Raw genomic sequence first — 18,944 nt, 5'->3', positions numbered from 1 at the left:
CAGCAAGGCTCTTCTTATGTTGCTACATTTTAATGAAAGGAATTGTGTGCCCTGATGTTGTATGATAGACTGACAAAGGACTATAAGCATGTTAAAGTGAGGCAATGCTCTGCTGGAGATCCCTTGGGTCCATTCAATGGGGTTCAATTTCAGTGGGATAGACATCAAGGCAAAACATGTTTTCAATAGGCTGTATATCTCCAGACTGGGTTTTGAGTCTTGTGAGCTGTTATGCGCAGCAATCAGAGGAGCTGTTGCTTTAATGTGTACAAACTGAAAGCAAATAACTTGAAATTTGCTAAAGGGAAGGTACTGTACATTGAACAACATGGTTTTCCTTGCAGTTCCTTGAGTGGTCCTCTAAGTGTCAGTGTTGGCCAGTATGAGAGCCAGAGAGAGGATAGAGATCCATTGATGCTTCCTAGACTGCAGTAACTCCCATCCCTGCTATTCAGATCAGGCCAACTGAAGAGCACAGAGACAGGGAACTCTTGCAGAGAAGGAAAAATCTCTTTTGCTTTGCACACATATGAGAACAAGGGCAGTTTATTCTTCCTCAGTGATACCTCGTGTTGTTTCCTTCATCACTGTGAGAGCTTGAGCATAGGAAACTGAGAAAAGGAAGCAGCCTGTTTTTGAGAGAACCAGCCAGATGGAGAGAAGGCACCCAGGGAATGGCAGGGCACTCACAAGGCAAGTACTGCTTCTCTCTCTATTGTCTTTTACCTGTTGGGCTGCATCAGAGCAGATTCATTATTCAACCCCTGAGGAGATGGCAAAGGGTTCCGTTGTGGGGAACCTCGCCAAGGACCTGGGACTGAGCACCAAAGAACTAAAACATCGCAATCTGCACACTGTGTCTGTGGCTAAAATGCAGCATTTCAGTATCAATGCAGAGAATGGAAACCTCTATGTAAATGACAGGATTGATAGGGAGGGGATATGTGGCAAAAATCCACATTGCTTTGTTAATTTTGAAGTTGTGGTAGAAAACCCTCTGAATGTTTTCCATGTCACAGTAGAAATCCAGGATGTTAATGATAATGCACCCCAATTCCTGAATAGCAATATCAATTTAGAGATGCTTGAATCCACTTTGCTAGGCACTCGATTTCTCCTTGGGAAAGCGGAAGATCCTGATGCTGGAATGAACTCTCTCCAGGATTACCAGCTGAGTTCCAATCAGTACTTCATTTTGGAAGTTAGAGAGAGAAAAGATGGAAATAAATATGCAGAATTGGTGTTGCAGAAATCTTTGGATCGGGAAAAAGAACAAACCCTTCACTTAATACTTACCGCAATGGATGGGGGTGAGCCTAGGAAAAGTGGAACAGCCCAGATACGGATTAATATCACTGATGCCAATGACAACCCTCCCATTTTCACTCAAGAGGTGTACAAGGTCAGTTTGAGTGAAAATGCTCCTATTGGATCCACGGTGCTCCAGGTCATAGCCTCTGATGATGATGAAGGTTCATATGCCCAAATCAGGTATTATTTCAGCAACATACCAGCAACTTCCCAAGAGAAATTCAGTCTAGATCCCATTGGTGGCATAATCACCCTCTTGGAGCAACTGGATTTTGAGGACAATGATGAATATACTATGACGGTTGCTGCAAAAGATGGTGGGGGATTGGTGACTCATTCCAATATTGAGATAAGGGTTCTTGATGAGAATGATAATGCCCCGGATGTGACCTTAACCTCCATGTTCAGCCCAGTTCCTGAAGATTCACCATCTGAAACCTTAATTGCTCTGATCAATGTAAATGACAAAGATGCCGGTGATAATGGAAAAGTTACCTGCTATTTAAACAGTGATTTGCCCTTCAAGATTATTTCCTCATCTAACAATTTCTACAAACTTCTGGCAGTCAGCCCTTTGGACAGAGAAAAAACTCCTGCATATAATATTACAATCACAGCCACTGACAATGGAACTCCCCCACTGAAAACCCATAAAGTAATCTTACTACAGATATCTGATATCAATGATAATGCCCCTTCCTTTGAGAAATCTTTGTATGCTATCTATGTGCCAGAAAACAATCCTTCAGGTGCCTCCATTTTCACCATCAAAGCCTCTGATCCCGACGTGGACCAGAACTCACGGATCACATACTCCATCCTCAACAGCAACATTGAGGAGCTTCCCATCTCCTCCTATATCTCCATAAATTCAGAGACCGGCACCATCTATGCCCAGAGATCCTTTGACTATGAACAATTCAGAGAGTTCCGGCTGCAAGTGAAGGCCCAAGACGGGGGTTCTCCCCCTCTCAGCAGCCATGTGACAGTCAGGGTGTTTGTTCTTGACAGGAATGATAACAGCCCTCGTATCCTGTCCCCCTCACAAGAAGCCAAGGGCTCAGCCTTGTTTGAGATGGTGCCTCGTTCGGCCGAGGCAGATTATCTTGTCACCAAGGTGGTGGCCGTGGATGCAGATTCTGGACACAACGCCTGGCTCTCCTACCACCTCACTCAGGCCACTGAGCCGGCACTCTTCACGGTTGGTTCTCATACTGGAGAGATCTGGACAGCCAGAGCCTTTGTGGAGAGAGACGCTGTGAAACAGAGACTGGTCATTATGGTGAAGGATAACGGGCAGCCATCTCTCTCGGCCACCATTACTCTGAACCTGGTGTTTGCTGAGAACTTTCAGGAGGCCCTTCCGGAAATGAAGAGCCAACCCAGCAGCTCGGAGTATCAGTCTGACCTGCAGTTCTACTTGGTGCTGGCCTTAGCTGTGATCTCCTTCTTGTTCCTCTTGACTGTCATTCTGGCCGTTACAATGAAGCTCCGTCAATCAGGGCATCCCAGGTTCCTACAGTGCTTTGGTCCTGTTCCCCATTCCAAGAATGGTGCCATCTTCCCACCCAACTTTGAAGATGGGACTTTGCCCTATTCCTACCAGCTGTGTCTGTCTTCTGAGACCAGGAAGAATGAGTTTGCCTTCCTGACACCCAGTGTTCAGATGGTAGACAATATTCTTGGCAGTGAGAAACCTGCTGTGCCTTTTACAGGCAATGAAGGAAACAATTTTCATTCTGAGATGGCTAATGGTGAAGAGGTAAGGTTTGTTCTCTGTATTTACATGTGTGGTACACTCTGCAGTTCTTTACCATTAGGTGACATTGCCATACAACCTTTTTATACAGCATGTGTACCTGCCTTTTAATTTTTCAGTCTTTAGTTCATTTTCTATCTAGATTCATGAATCATCATCTTATTTATATATAGTAAACAGCTGAGGCTAAACTATCTGTTGCAGGTGTAGTCTATTTTCTCCATTGCATTTTGAGATTTCCAGTTCAGTCCTAACCATATCTACCCAGATGTGAGTCCTGTTGAATTCAGTGTGACTTTCTCTCAAGTAAGAGTGATTAGGATTTAAGCTTTGGAATTTGAATAGTGGGAACATGAAATTAAATGAAGTTAGATGGATATATATATTGCTCATTTAATCTTATGAATGGGTGTGGAATGTGCCGACGTTTTTATTATGTCATTGAGGAGGTGCACTTCTTTCTGTATGGCAGAGTTGTGTGCTATTGAGTTTAATAGTGCTTACTCCCAGGTTGTACAGTCATACCTTGGAAGTCGAACAGAATCCGTTCCAGAAGTTTGTTTGACTTCCAAAACGTTTGAAAACCAAATTGTTGCCTCTGATTGGATGCAGGAAGCTCCTGCAGCCAATCAGAGGTCTCGGAACCCCCATTGGACATTTGGGTTCCAAAAGAATGTTTGCAAACCAGAACAATCACTTCCGGGTTTGCGGCATTCGGGAGCCAAAACGTCCGAGTTCCAGGGTGTTTGGGATCCAAAGTACGATCGTATTCCAGCTTTCCAGCATAAGTAGCTTGAACATTAAATAATATAGTAAATGAGGAAGATAATTATTTTCTGATCGTTTCATGACATGGGGTGGGAGCAATGTGCTGATGCTTCTACTTTATAATCATAAAGGTAAAGGTAAAGGTAAAGGTACCCCTGCCCATACGGGCCAGTCTTGCCAGACTCTGGGGTTGTGCGCCCATCTCACTCAAGAGGCCAGGGGCCAGCGCTGTCCGAAGACACTTCCGGGTCACGTGGCCAGCGTGACATCGCTGCTCTGGCGAGCCAGAGCTGCACACGGAAACGCCGTTTACCTTCCCGCTAGAAAGCGGTCCCTATTTATCTACTTGCACCCGAGGGTGCTTTCGAACTGCTAGGTTGGCAGGCGCTGGGACCGAGCAATGGGAGCGCACCCCGCTGCGGGGATTCGAACCGCCGACCTTTCGATCGGCAAACCCTAGGCGCTGAGGCTTTTACCCACAGCGCCACCCGCGTCCCTCTTTATAATCATAGCCCCCTTCTTTCTTTCCTTTTGAATCAAGAATGGTCAACTACAACATTGAATTATTGGAGTACAATGTATCATTTTTCACCAGTAGTGCATTGTAGCTACCTGGATTTAAAATAATATGATATGGCTTCACTAGGTCTAAAATGATGTTAATTTCAGATATACTAGAGTCCTTACAAAAGTCTGAATAGGCTACTTGTGGTTCATGTTGAAGAACATTGTACAAAGTACTTTGACATCATGGTTCGCATCTAGAGTTTCCCTGTTTCATTTAACAGTGCAGATTGGATTTCACTGATCAAATTGTTGCTATTTAATTGAGCACTGGATGCAATGCTTAACCCATTGTTTTAATGTAGGAGGTCATGTGTAATGTGGATGCAACCTTTTTATGTGTATCTTTGAACTCCACAGAAGACGCTTTTATTTTAATCTTTTGGAGGTGTAAATTGTGCAGCATGTTCTCAACGCTGCCTCTGTGGACAGTTGGCGTGGGCATGATGGTACCATTCTCTATGCCTCTGTTTGGCATGGCAGTATCTGGCCTTCTCCTTCTAGCTTCAAACAAGGCAGGATCTATCAGTTCCCAATTGGGGCTGAATGGTAGTATTTTGTTCTTGTTGCTAAATTGGCTGAATGAGAGGATGAATGACAGGAGCTTTCTCATCTGCTAGGCAGTCAATAATTAAAGACTGGCTGTATTTGGACCCCAGCCATTCTTTTTAAATGTGCCACAATTGGCAAGTGCTAAGTAGGTTAGAAAACATAAGGATCCTATAGTGAGCAGCCCAAGTCCTGAAAGGAGAGTTATCCAAACCAACCTCCATGGTATTCTTACTAATTTGGGAGAATCTGGTGATGGCAATTATTCGTCTGTACGGATGATCTCATTGACTGTAGCACTTACTGGCTCAGAGCTGATGATACCTAAAGGTCCTCATTTGCACTCAGTGGAGCTGGGGGGGAGGGTACTGAAGAGAAAAGACCAGTTTCAATATTGATCCAATACTTGGACCCAACAATGTCCAAGTATTGGATCAATATTGAATGGCGACAACTGTTTAATGTGTCTGGCAGAAAAGACAGTTCCTAGCCTCCATCTTGGCATTAAGTATGTCATCACTGAGGTTGTAGAAGTAGTATTATTTAATCATATGTAGATCAGACTTGTAAGTAAATAAGTTGTGGCACATAGACAAAACCATTAACTGTGTCTGGCTTCATGCTGGAGTGTGGAGGCAAACATAGACCACACTTTTTTTTCTTTTTACCTGTATTGTGTAGATCAATCATGTTTCAGTATGTGTGATATAAAATCCACCACCAGGTCAAAACTAATTGGCAGTGGTCTTCTAGAGTAGGGCGTGGATATTGATTATTTAGCTGGGGATACATTAAAGCCCTTTATGCACAACTAGTTGATCATATTTATTTTATAGTTGTAAACTGCTTAGAGGCTGCTTTTGCTGAAGAAATGTGAATTGTGGCTATCTTGGAAGCTATATGTATTATTTAGGGTTATGTATATAGTGGGCTGGATCCAGACTTGGCCATACATAGAGCCGAAGCATTGAAATCAACTTGACAAGTTAGCTATTACTGAGTTAAACCACATTGATTTTCGTGGATCAGCTATAACCATGACTAAGGCTTCTATCCAAATCCTGGCTTGGGTGTCGTGAGGCATAACAGAGCAAAGAGACCACTGTCACATCGGCAGCATTGCTGCTGGTCTGGGCAGAAGGTGCAGGGGCACCTCACTTAGACCCACATCAGGCCCATTGCCATCCCAGGACAGTAGTGGGACTGGCTCCTGTCTCTCCCTGTCCTTGGCCCCTTTCAGAATTTTTCATCAGCTGCCATGAGTGGAGATCCCACTGGCATGACTTCTAACCAAGCATACATTTGGCAGAGGGAACAGGCAATTCTGCCCCAGCAGAGTGACCCCCTGTGGGTAGAGGCCAGTAGAGGCTGGTAGGGCTTGGCTGAGGAACAGCTTCAACCAATCCAAACCCTATCACCACCACCAGCGCAGTGCAAAAGATTGCAGGCAAGGTCTGGAGCTAAAGCTGAGTAAAGTTCCTCAAATATCCAGGATTTGTCAGAACAGCTACATGACCTCCCGGGTTATACTTATAATGTATAATATTATATAGTATTAGTGCAATTATTCCCATACTGCAGGAAGAGCCTTGAGGGAAGTGTGGCTTACTTAAAGGAACCTGCTGAGTTCATGCCAAATGCAGGACATAAACTGCATTACTATTCTGTTTCTTACACTACACCAGCTGAAGACACTTAAAGCACATTGAACACTTGAATTGCACTTAATTCAATTTATAAACAGAGGTTGGATGGCCATCTGCCATGGATGCTTTAACTGAGATTCCTGCGTTGCCGGGGGTTGGACTAGATGACCCCTGGGGTCCCTTCCAACTCTAAGATTCCATCATTCTCTCTCTCCTTCCTTGGAGGTTTTTAAAACCTTGAATAAAATAATTTCCTCAATTCTCCCATCGTCTTTTTCTTTATACACCGTAACACTTCATAGAGAAATCCACTAGAGAAATTCAATTTTTCTCTTAGAGAGGTTTACAGATTGATATTCTTTGTAAAAATTGTAAGTGCTTTAAATGGAGGAAGTGAATCTATACTATGTTTTTATTGCTTGTTCTTTACTGCAAATACTCCTTTGAAGTTTATTTTTTTTTACCTGTAATACTAGTGAAAAGATAACACAAACAAAACACAAATATTTCTGCTTTATAACAGAAGAGGGTTCACATATCCTGTATCAGAATATAGTTTGAGTCATTAAATATAAATACCACCATGCCATGTCATGAATTAGGGAAGAAAAATCACTGGGAAAAGATTGCAGTTCTCTGCTTCAGACTCACAGTGTCACTGTTGGACAAGGCGGCAATCCAAGAGCAGCTGAAGTTCCACTGATGCTTTCTGCAGAGAGATCTCTTTGTCCCAAACTGCACATCGGGAATACCAGCAGACGCTGGAAAAAACGTTTCAGCTGAGAAAGAAAAAAGAAAACACTGCAGCATATACAAATTAAGCCAAAAGATCCAGTTCTTTTTTTTACTGGGGAAAATCTCCTGTCTTGGTGGAAATCTGAAATCCTGTGCTCATCAAAGAGAAGAGGAAAATGAAGATGAGAGGAATCCTTCATGGAGAGAGCTTTCAAACACCAGGGAGGTATATAACACTTCTGATATTTTCATCTTTGTTTTGTGGAGCAGTTTTGGAAGAGGTTCACTATTCCATCCCTGAGGAGATGGCAAAGGGGTCTTTGGTGGGAAATCTTGCCAAGGATCTAGGACTGAATGCCAGAGAACTGAAGAGCAGAAAGCTGCATATCATTTCTGAAGGTAAAAAGCCATATTTCACTATCAATGCTGAAAATGGAAACCTGTATGTGAATGAGAGGATAGATCGTGAGGGAATGTGTAGAGAGAGCACACACTGCATTATTGATTTTGAAGCTGTGGTGGAAAAGCCATTGAATGTTTTCCATGTAAGTGTAGCAATTCAGGACATTAATGATAATGCCCCACAATTCATAAATGGCAATATTGGGCTTCAAATAATTGAATCCACATTACCAGGTGCCAGATTTCTCCTTGGGAAAGCTGAAGATCCTGATATTGGTATTAATTCTCTCCAGAATTACCAGCTAAGTCCAAATCACTATTTCATTCTAGACATACTACAGAGAGAAGATGGCCATAAATATGCAGAATTGGTGTTGCAAAAATCTTTGGATCGGGAAAGTGAGCACTCGCTTCAGTTGATCCTTACGGCCTTGGATGGGGGTGAACCCAGAAAAACTGGGACTGCCCAGATATGGATTAATGTCACAGATGCCAATGACAACCCACCAGTCTTCACTCAAAAAGTTTATACAGTTAGCCTGAGGGAAAATTCTCCTGTGGGGTCCCCAATACTCCAAGTAAAAGCCTCTGATAGGGATGAAGGTCTAAATGCACATATTAGTTATATTTTTAATAACATCCCAGAGACAGCCCACCAAATATTTGAACTAGATCCACAAAGTGGAACAATTACAATTAAGGAAGCTCTAGACTTTGAGGAAACAGAGAAGTACACTATGGCAGTTGAAGCAAGAGATGGAGGCGGATTAGTGGCTCACTGTAATGTTGATATAAAGATTATAGATGAGAATGACAATGCCCCAGAGATCATTCTGGCCTCCTTATCTAGTCCAATTCCTGAAGACTCTGTTTCTGGAACAGTAATAGCTCTCATCAACGTAAAGGATAAAGATTCTGGTGAAAATGGAAAAATTACATGCCATCTACAAGGTAACGTACCATTTAAAATAGAGTCTGTATCTAAGAACTACTACAAAATCCTTACAGACAGTCCTTTGGACAGAGAAAAAGCCTCAGGATACAACATCACAATCACAGCCACCGACAAAGGTAGCCCCCCTCTCTCCTCCAACAAAACCATCTCCATGCAGATTTCAGATATCAATGACAACCCCCCTGCCTTTGAAAAATCAACCTACAGTGTCTTTGTGCCAGAAAACAATCCCTCAGGTGCCTCCATTTTCTCCATCAAAGCCTCGGACCCAGATCTGGACCGCAACTCACGTATCACTTACTCCATCCTCAACAGCAACATGGAGGAGCTGCCTCTCTCCTCTTACGTCTCCATCAACTCTGAGACGGGAACTATCTATGCACAGCGCTCCTTTGACTATGAGCAATTCAGGGAGTTTCAGATCCAAGTGAAGGCCCAAGATGGCGGTTCTCCCTCTCTCAGCAACAATGCCACCATGTGGGTGTACATTTTGGATCAGAACGATAACAGCCCTCGCGTTCTGTATCCTGTCCCGGGTGTTGAGGGCTCTGCCTTGTTTGAGATGGTTCCTCACTCGGCAGAGCCAGGCTACTTAGTGACCAAAGTGGTGGCTGTGGACGCGGACTCTGGGCACAATGCCTGGCTCTCCTACCAAGTGCTGCAGGCCACAGAGCCAGCCCTCTTCACCATTGGGACCCACACGGGAGAGATCAGGACGTCACGAGCCCTTCTGGAGAAAGATGCTGTGAAACAGAAGCTGGTCATCTTGGTGAAGGACAATGGGAAGCCTCCTCTCTCAGCTACTGTGGTCCTCAACCTTGTGATTGCCGAGAACTTCCAAGAGGCACTTCCAGAAATGACTAGGCAATCCAGTGACACAGAGCATCATTCTGACCTCCAGTTTTACTTGGTGCTGGCTTTGGCATTGATCTCATTTTTATTCCTCCTGACGGTGATACTGGTCATTGTCATGAAACTTCGACAATCAGGAAATCCCAAATTATTCCAATGCTTTGAACCTAATGCTTTTTCTAAGGCGCAGGTCATATTTCCACCAAACTATGAAGAAGGAACGTTACCTTATCCCTACCAACTCTGCCTATCGTCAGAGATGAGGAAAGAGCAGATCTCTTTCCCGAAACCCCATATCCAGGTGGCAGAAAACTTGCTATGCAATGATAGCTCTCAGGTGGTTCTTGTGGATGGCAACTGTGGGGATACCAATGCCAAAGAGGAGGTTGGTGAGCAGGTAAGCTTTGCTTTCGGAACTGTGATGTTGGCAGCACAGGCTTGATCCTTGTAGGAATAAAATCAATCCTTTCTTTCTGTCAGAATGCACCAGCACTCAGTTCTGGCGCCTCTCAGGTAGGCTCTTTTGCCATTATAAGAGAACAAAGTAGGCACCTCTTTGCCTAAACAAATTGCACTGAGTAAAACTAATATTTTTAGCTTGTCTTCCTCTTACCTACCTGATTTAGTACATGAGAGAACGAGAAAAACATGAAATTATATTACTAGAACCTGCTGTTCAGAATGTAGAGAATTTTTTTTACAAGCCTTCAAGTTGCAATGGCAGGGGCATTTTCAATGTAGCTGAAAATTATGTTCAGGTGAGTCTTGATCTTGTTATGGTTTAAAGGTAAAGGTAAAGGGACCCCTGACCATTAGGTCCAGTCGTGGCCGACTCTGGGGTTGCGGCGCTCATCTCACTTTACTGGCCAAGGGAGCTAGCGTAAAGCTTCCGGGTCATGTGGCCAGCAGGACCAAGCCACTTCTGGCGAACCATAGCAGCACACGGAAACACTGTTTACCTTCCCGCAGGAGCGGTACCTATTTATCTACTTACACTTTGACGTGCTTTCGAACTGCTAGGTTGGCAGGAGCTGAGACCGAGCAACAGGAACTCACCCCGTCACGGGGATTCAAACCACCGACCTTCTGATCGGCAAGTCCTAGGCTCTGTGGTTTAACCCACAGTGCCACCCGCGTCCCTGTTGTTATGGTTTAACTTCTAGTAATTATGAATGAAATGGAAGAGTGCGGTGAATTTGAGTTTTCCGTACTAATGTAGATATCAATAATAAGGTAACAGCAATTCAATGTAAGACCCCATGTAAGAAAGTGCAAATAAATTTTTTTTCACATATTTTGTCATCAGCGGTGACTGACTAGGAACAAGATCCTGGAGTCATAGTGGATAGCTTGATGAAGATATTGACACAGTGTAAAACAGATGTGGAAAAGGTGAAAACCATGGTAGAAATTGTTAAGAAAGGAATTAAAAATAAAACTGAAGAATGTTCAGGAAAGAGCAAGCACAATGACAGGTGGGTGGAGTAATTCCCCTATGAAAAAAGGTTATGACATTTTTTATTTTTAAGTTTAGGGGAGAAAAGGCAAATAAGGAAGGACATAATTGAGAGGCATAGATTTCAGCATAGTGTGGAAAATGCAGAAATAGAAAAGTTTTCTCTCTCTCATAACTTAACAAGAGGCTGTGATAGCCCACAGCCTGAATGGCTTTAAAAGCGATTTACACAAATTCCATGGCTACTAACCATGATGTCTAGGTTCTGCCTCCACTGCCAGAGGCTATATGCCTGTGAGTCTGAGGTTCATGGAATCACAGGTGGTGGCAGTGCTGTTGTGCTCATGTTCTGCTTGGGGGCTTCTCATGGGCTTCCGGTGGCCTCCATGAGTGCTGGACAAGCTCCACCTTTGGACCAATATTGCAGGCTTCTTCTTATGTTATGTTTCTTTGTTCTTTATAACAATGTAAGTTATAGTTCACCTTATGGTTCAGCTATGGAATTTGCTACTACAAGATGCAGTGATCACCCCCTACTTGGTGGCTTTAAGGAGAATTAGATCATATGAGGGCTCCTACAGGAAAAATGGCAAGATGTAAATTTAATAAAGAAATTTATGGTGGATAAAGCCATCACTGGTTTGTAGTCATGGTGGCAATATTACCTCTAGTCCCAGAGGCATTGTGCCCCTGATTTTAGTTGCTGTGGTCCAAGAATGGAGCTTCTGAGAGGAATCTGGCCAGCCACTGTGGGAGACAGGATGCTTGACTGGATAGGTCATTGGTCTGATTCAGTAGGACTGTTCTTATGTTTTCATGGAATGGAATTCTGTGCATGGGTATGCTGTGTGGTGTTGTGAGACAGACCGTAAGATGAAAATTTAATTAATGGGGGGAAATTGCATCTTGTGGGCTATTATACAGAACAATAATAGGGGCTATTACCATTAATGTGGACAAATCAAAACCAAACTACTTCTGTTATTTTCCAAGGAAACCTCTACAGTATCATAAAATCCTTCTGAATTAGATATCTTGATTTCTTGTATCATTCTCTTACTTTGTCTTTCTATTGCTCTCAGTTCCTGGCCGTCATAATGTAATTATCACAATCTTTTCATTTAATGTATTTTCATATACTACTTAATTGCCAAAGTCTCTAATCTAGCAATCCTTTGACATCCTCCTTCATCTAGAGCATATGAGTTCAAATATACCAGTAATGGTGTGTACAAACTGCATGATAATGTGCATTCAGTGCCGGATTCAGATACACCTTTTGGGGGTGCTGTGCACACGTCATCCCGATGTCAGCCCTGTCCCACACTATTTGTCATTTTAGGTGTATCCTTCTGGAATGATTATAATCTGTTTTGTGCCAAGATTGTACTTCTCAAGCACTTGTTGCATGCATGTGTAGACCAAGAATGCTTTCTTAGGTCACCTCCTATTGGAGCAGATCTACTGATGTTGCATGGCTGTGCCACTGCTCCTCACCTTGTTTAACCTGTCTGTGAATGAAAGAGGCAAAAACAAAAACGGAGCAGTACAGCAACTTAGCTCTCTCCATAAACATATGTATATGTATATGTATATCAACACATCAGTTTCCAACCCCCTCTCAAAAGACTGAAAAATATGTGCTTTTTAAAAGGTATGTGAAAATAGGAAGTACTGATGGGGAGGGGAGCACAGAACTTCATTACACACTAGTTTGAAAACATGCCCACCTGTGTACAGACAATACAGAGAGTAGCTGCTACTTTGGATGATGTTATTGCACAAAGGTGTGTGAAATTGCAAACAACCAGGTCTTGTTTTCAGTAGCACCTCTCCTGAGCATTCCGGCAGACCTGGGATGGATTGGGACTTGGCGTGGTGTGTGTTTGGGGCTCTTTTTAAGGTAGTTGGTGTGGTGTGTGTTTTTGACGGCTCCCAAAAAGAAGCTCAACAACTTTGGGAGTTCCTTCACCTCTCTTTGTAAAGAAGAAGAAGAAGAAGAAGAAGAAGAAGAAGAAGAAGAAGAACTGCAAACAACCACGTACAAAGTGAAGGGGGGGATTTCCCCTGTGCATTTTAGAGGCTACGTGTGTACACAGCCTATGGTGTCCAACAAACCTCTTTCACGCTGTTGGATCCAATACCATGCCAAGCGCTGGTAGAGCAATTACTGTAATTGTTCCTGCATTGGTGGTTAGATCCTGCTCTGGCCACAGGGGAGCAAATGCTGCAGAAGGAGCTCTGCATGGCACCAGCAAGTAGAAGGCAGGAGGCAGGGTCTGCTATGGAACTAATACCAGTGAACAGATTTTTATGACCCACCACTGCCTAAGTAGAAGCGGGAGAGATCTTAACATTGCTGCTTATTGTACTCTCAGTAAACAGAAAGAAAGAAAAAAAGGAAGGAAGGAAGGAAGGAAGGAAGGAAGGAAGGAAGGAAGGAAGGAAGGAAGGAAGGTGCATGGGATTCTCTGAAAATGTTCCTTACCTCCAGAATTTGGCAGATTGTAAAGATTCAACTGTAAGGACTTGTAAGGAAACTATAATCAAAAGCACAGAAAATAGCACTTCTGAAAGACAGAGGGAGCAGACCCTAGATGAATACTGTTATATGAGTCAGCATTGTGATGCTGTGGCGCAAAAGAGCTGGACCATGTGTAGTTTGCATTTACAGGAGAACTCTTGGAGTAGCCAGATTCCTACTAGGGACCGAGAAGAACTGTTCTGGATACATGCATTCCGTAAATGCTGATTGACAGACATCTAACAACTTAGGAAAGATTCAAAAAAGAATTATTCCAGCCCTTCTGCTGCAGAAAATAATTATAATAAATAAATTTTCAGAAAATGTTTAATTAAGCATCCCTTAGTTTGCCTTTTTCATATAAAAAAGTTTTAGAATGTTTTACTTTGAAATTATTTTACAAGTTCCCTCCCCTCATAATGTTTTGTGAGGAATTCCTAGTAGATGCTGTGATGTATTGAGCCTTGAAAAGACACACATATTTCCAGTAAAAATGTTTTTAAAATACTATATATATTTAGGAGTCAATGTTCCAAGAGCTAGGGAAAATGCATGGAAACATAAGATTTTCATGACTTTCATCTAACATTAGGATTCCTATGTACAAATTTCCTTACTTGTTTATGCGATAACTGTGGAGTTGCCCATTACATACCTATGTAGAAAACTTAATCTTACCAAGGGAGGTTTAACTGACTTGTTGGTTTTTGGGGTTCTCTCCTTTTCTAGCAAATAAGAATCCACTTCTACGCTTACAAAGGATAACTTGGTGTTTCATGATAAATTAAAATAAATACTCACTTGGTTCTGTTTATCTGTGAAACAGTGTGCACATCAGCAGCATTCCCGCTTATGTGGGATACCTCAGTCAGTAGAGTATGAGACTCTTAATGTGGGTTTGAGCCCCATGTGGGACAGAAAGATTCCTGAATTGCAGGGGATTGGACTAGATCACCTTCAAAATCTGTGATCCTATTATATGTCTTGTGTATTGACTCAAATAAATGCATTAAATTGATAGAGCAAGGAAACACAAGCATGACATTTAGTGATAAAACGGGTTAGTAATTAATTTGTGCATTGTATTTAAATATTTCTCATTATATATATGTGTGTGTGTGTGTGTGTGTGTGTGTATATATATATATATATATATATATATATATATATATATATATACACATGGAGTTGGATATACAATGAGAATCGAAACAAAAAAATGTAGTGTGTGCAGTTCCTGGCTGTGACTCTGAGTGTCGCTGTTGACCAACCAAGGCTAAGAAATACACTGAGAAATTCAGCCTTCCCAGATGAGCAGCTCAGCTCAGAAAATGCTGAGAGATCAGAGTGAACATTTTTGCGTTGGGAATCTCAGCTGCAAGTCCCTTTCTGGCAACACTCAGTCATCCTGAAACACAGATCTCCTCAACAGCTTCATATCAGACCAGGAATGGCAACAGCAAAGTATCCTCAAGCTTGCAAAAGGAGAGTTTTCTTTTTATTTCTGTTTGCTAACATCTGCCAAGCCATCACCAGACAGATCCAGTACTCCATTCCTGAAGAAACTGAGAGAGGCTTTTTGGTGGGGGATATTGCGAGGGATCTTGGACTGGATGCAAAGGAGCTCTCAGATCGTGGAATTCGCATTGTTTCCCCAGGTAGGACTCAGTATTTTGCTTTGAATTATAAGAGTGGCCATTTGCACACCACAAAGAGAATAGACAGAGAGGAGATCTGTGGTCAGGAAGAGAAATGTATTTTGAATTTTGAGATTATAGTTGAAGATTCAATGAAAATTTATGGAGTTGAAGTGGAAGTCACAGATATCAATGACCATGCGCCCACCTTCCCGTCAGAGAAACTAGTGATAAATATCAGCGAGAATGCAGCTTTGGGGTCCCAGTTTCCCCTCTTGGAAGCTCAAGATCCTGACTTAGGAAACAATTCTCTACAGGGGTACAAACTCAGCAACAATAGCCATTTTTCTTTGATTCTCCAAACATCAGTTAAGGGCAAACAATATGGAAAAATTGTGTTGGAAAGACCTCTGGACCATGAAAAAGAAGCAGTTCATAATCTTATCATCACCGCATATGATGGTGGTGATCCAGTCAGGAGTGGCACTGCACAGCTGCACATTACAGTCCTGGATGTGAATGACAATGCACCAATTTTTAGCCAACGCATTTATGAAGTGAGCGGAAGGGAGGATTTGCCTATAGGAACCATTGTGGTTACATTAAAAGCTACTGATTTGGATGAAGGGACCAACAAAGAAATGACATTTTCATTTGCAAAAATGACGGAAAAGATTTCCCAGATATTTCACTTAGATACACACACAGGTGAGATAACTCTCATAGGAAGCTTAGACTACGAAGACTCTGCTCTTTATGAAATGGAGGTCCAAGTCCATGATAGTGGAGGTCTATTTGACACTTCAACTGTCATAGTATTTGTTACTGATGTAAATGACAATGCACCCAAACTGGAAATAGCTTCACTTATCAGCTCCATCCCTGAGAACTCTCCACCAGCGACTGCAATAGCCCTTTTGAATGTGCAAGATGAGGATTCGGCAGAAAATGCAGAAGTCACATGTTCTATCCCCAGCAACCTCCCCTTTCTACTGACAAAAGCCTATGGCAACTACTACAGTTTGGTGACAGCAAGAGCCCTGGACAGAGAGCAGGTGGCAGCCTACAACATCACTGTCACAGTCACGGATCATGGAGCCCCTCCACTTTCCACATCAATTGTTATTCCACTTGAGATTTTAGACACAAACGACAACCCTCCACACTTCCTGCAATCCATTTATACTTCTTATTTAATGGAGAACAACCCAAGAGGGGCCTCCATATTTTCCCTGAATGCCGATGATCCAGACTGTGGAGAGAACTCCAGAGTCACTTATTCCATCATTGAGCACAACATCAGTGTCTCCCCAGTATCTTCCTTCCTCTCCATTAACTCTGAGACTGGGGTTGTCTATGGCCTGATCTCTTTTGATTATGAGGAGATGAGGGAGATTAAGTTCCTGGTCAAGGCCCAGGACGAGGGCTCTCCACCACTTAGCTCCAGCGTCTCAGTGACTCTCCTCATCCTGGACCAGAATGACAATGCTCCCCAAATCCTTTACCCTTCCCCTCCCACTGATGGTTCCACAGGGATAGAGCTGGCCCCTCGCTCCTCTGAGCCAGGCTACCTGGTCACTAAGGTGGTGGCCGTGGATGCGGACTCTGGCCAGAATGCCTGGCTCTCCTACCAGCTGATCAAGGCCACCGAGCCAGGGCTCTTCACTCTGGGGCTCCACACGGGAGAGATCAGGACAGCCCGATTCTTCCTGGAGAAAGATGCCCTCAAGCAAAGCCTGGTGGTTTTAGTCAAGGACAATGGGCAGCCACCTCTCTCTGCTTCAGCCACTCTGACTGTGGTGCTGGCTGACACCATCCCTGCAATCCTCTCAGACCTGAGCAGCATCTCAGCTCCTGTAGAGCCTCCGTCTGACCTCACCTTCTACCTGGTCCTTGCAGTGGCTTTTGTCTCCTGCTTGTTCTTCATCTTCCTCCTTGTGTTACTGGCAGTTAAACTTTATAGGTGGAGATATTCACAGTCTGGAACTGAGAAGTTTAGTGGAGTTCCAGTTTCCCAGTTTGTGGGGATTGACGGAGTCCGAGCATTTCTGCACTCCTACTGCCAGGAGGTTTCTCTCACTACAGACTCCAGGAAGAGCAATTTTGGATTTCCAAAGGGAAATATTTCCAATACTATGACCAGTCACCAGCCCTGTGAGATAAGGGATCCCTTTCTCATTGCTGAAGAGATTGCAAACAGTAATGGGGATTCAGCCAATATACAGGTGAAGTCTTGCTATCAAATCAAAGGTTTTTCGCTTTATATTTTCAGTTAGACGTTAATGCCATTGATATTATTTGTTTTGCACTTGTTCTGAAGAAATGGAACTGGAGACATATTCTCTCATTTATACTTGTTCTCTTCAGATAAAATGAGGTTTGGGAGTTCACATACTTCACTTTTTGTATATGTGGTTGTTTCTGTCACAAGCAAATGCATGTAGAAATAGGAGAATTGTAAACAGCTTGTCCCACAAGAGCTTAAGCGCTTAAAGAGCAACCATGAGACAAATATTTGAGATATTCATATATTTTCTTGTTCAGCAATTTTTGCATGATTGTGCTGGTTATCTTGTTTTAATTGAATGCTTCTTTCGGAGCTTCTTTCTTGACCTTCTTGCCTCTTAGAAAGGTTATTTAGTTCTCAAAGAATAGTATCTGTGGGAAATCCAGCCTTCCCAAAATATTTGAACTTTGATTTACTGCCCTCTAATTCTGTGTCTGAAATAGTATATGTCTTTACTCATTGCATAAATCAGTTGTGTGTTTACTAAACAGGGTCAATAATCTATCTAATTAGTATTATCCAGCCTTATGAGCAGTAGGTAACAGCTCAGGTGTTTCTCAGCCTAGTTTTGTTAGATGTTTTAAAAAAACTTGAGATATCAGGAATTAAACCTGTATACTAAGTAAGAACTAATCTAGTTTATTGGCCAAGTATATGAGCTGAAAGGCATGAAATTTGTAATTTGAATTTTGGCTCTTTTGGGTGACATTAAATGATTTATTGCATTTAAAAATGGAAATAGATCCCTTGGATGGGGCAGCAAGAGCAGGGTTGCAAGAAAAATCCTAACCCACTTCGTTATTTGCACTGAGAAGAAGAATGGTCCCATTGATACTGTCTCTGCACCCATGGTCATGATCCTGCTCCCCCAGTGACATCTATTTCCATTAAGAATGCATTCTCATTCAATGTAATAAAACATTTAAAGCCACATATACTTTTGCCCTCATTAGGCATGTCACTTTTTCTCATTCTGAGCTGCAAATCTGTAATACCAGTGCAATAAATAACACTGGCCTAACACTCAGAAGTGCCATATAATGGCCAAGTATTGTCTTTGCCAGTGGGGAATGGCTTCCTGCCCTTTCCTTTCCCTGGGTTCAGTCTCCCAGAATTTCATCATATAGAAAACAATGGTGTGTTAAATATTAGTGTAGTAGGATATTGTTGTTGCTGTTGTTGTTTGGTCGTTTAGTCGTGACCCCCTGGACCAGAGCACGCCAGGCACTCCTGTCTTCCACTGCCTCCCGCAGTTTGGTCAAACTCATGCTGGTAGCTTCGCGAACACTGTCCAACCATCTCGTCCTCTGTCGTCCCCTTCTCCTTGTGCCCTCCATCTTTCCCAACATCAGGGTCTTTTCCAGGGAGTCTTCTCTTCTCATGAGGTGGCCAAAGTACTGGAGCCTCAGCTTCATAATCTGTCCTTCCGGTGATCACTCACGGCTGATTTCCTTCAGAATGGAGAGGTTTGATCTTCTTGCAGTCCATGGGACTCTCAA

The 18,944-nt window shown here is 42.8% G+C and overlaps 1 protein-coding gene across 1 annotated transcript in view; it reads left to right on the top strand.

The window, feature by feature from the left end:
• Positions 1–18,944, top strand: part of LOC309349256 (uncharacterized protein) — a 224,951-nt gene that overhangs the window by 123,068 nt on the left and 82,939 nt on the right. The gene's annotated exons all lie outside the window — the stretch shown is intronic.

This window comes from Podarcis erhardii (genome assembly GCF_964252035.2).
Source record: "Podarcis erhardii genome assembly, chromosome: 8".
NCBI lineage: Eukaryota > Metazoa > Chordata > Lepidosauria > Squamata > Lacertidae > Podarcis > Podarcis erhardii.
The sequence above is the reverse complement of the archived record's forward strand: the minus strand, read 5'-3'. Positions and strand labels throughout refer to the sequence as shown.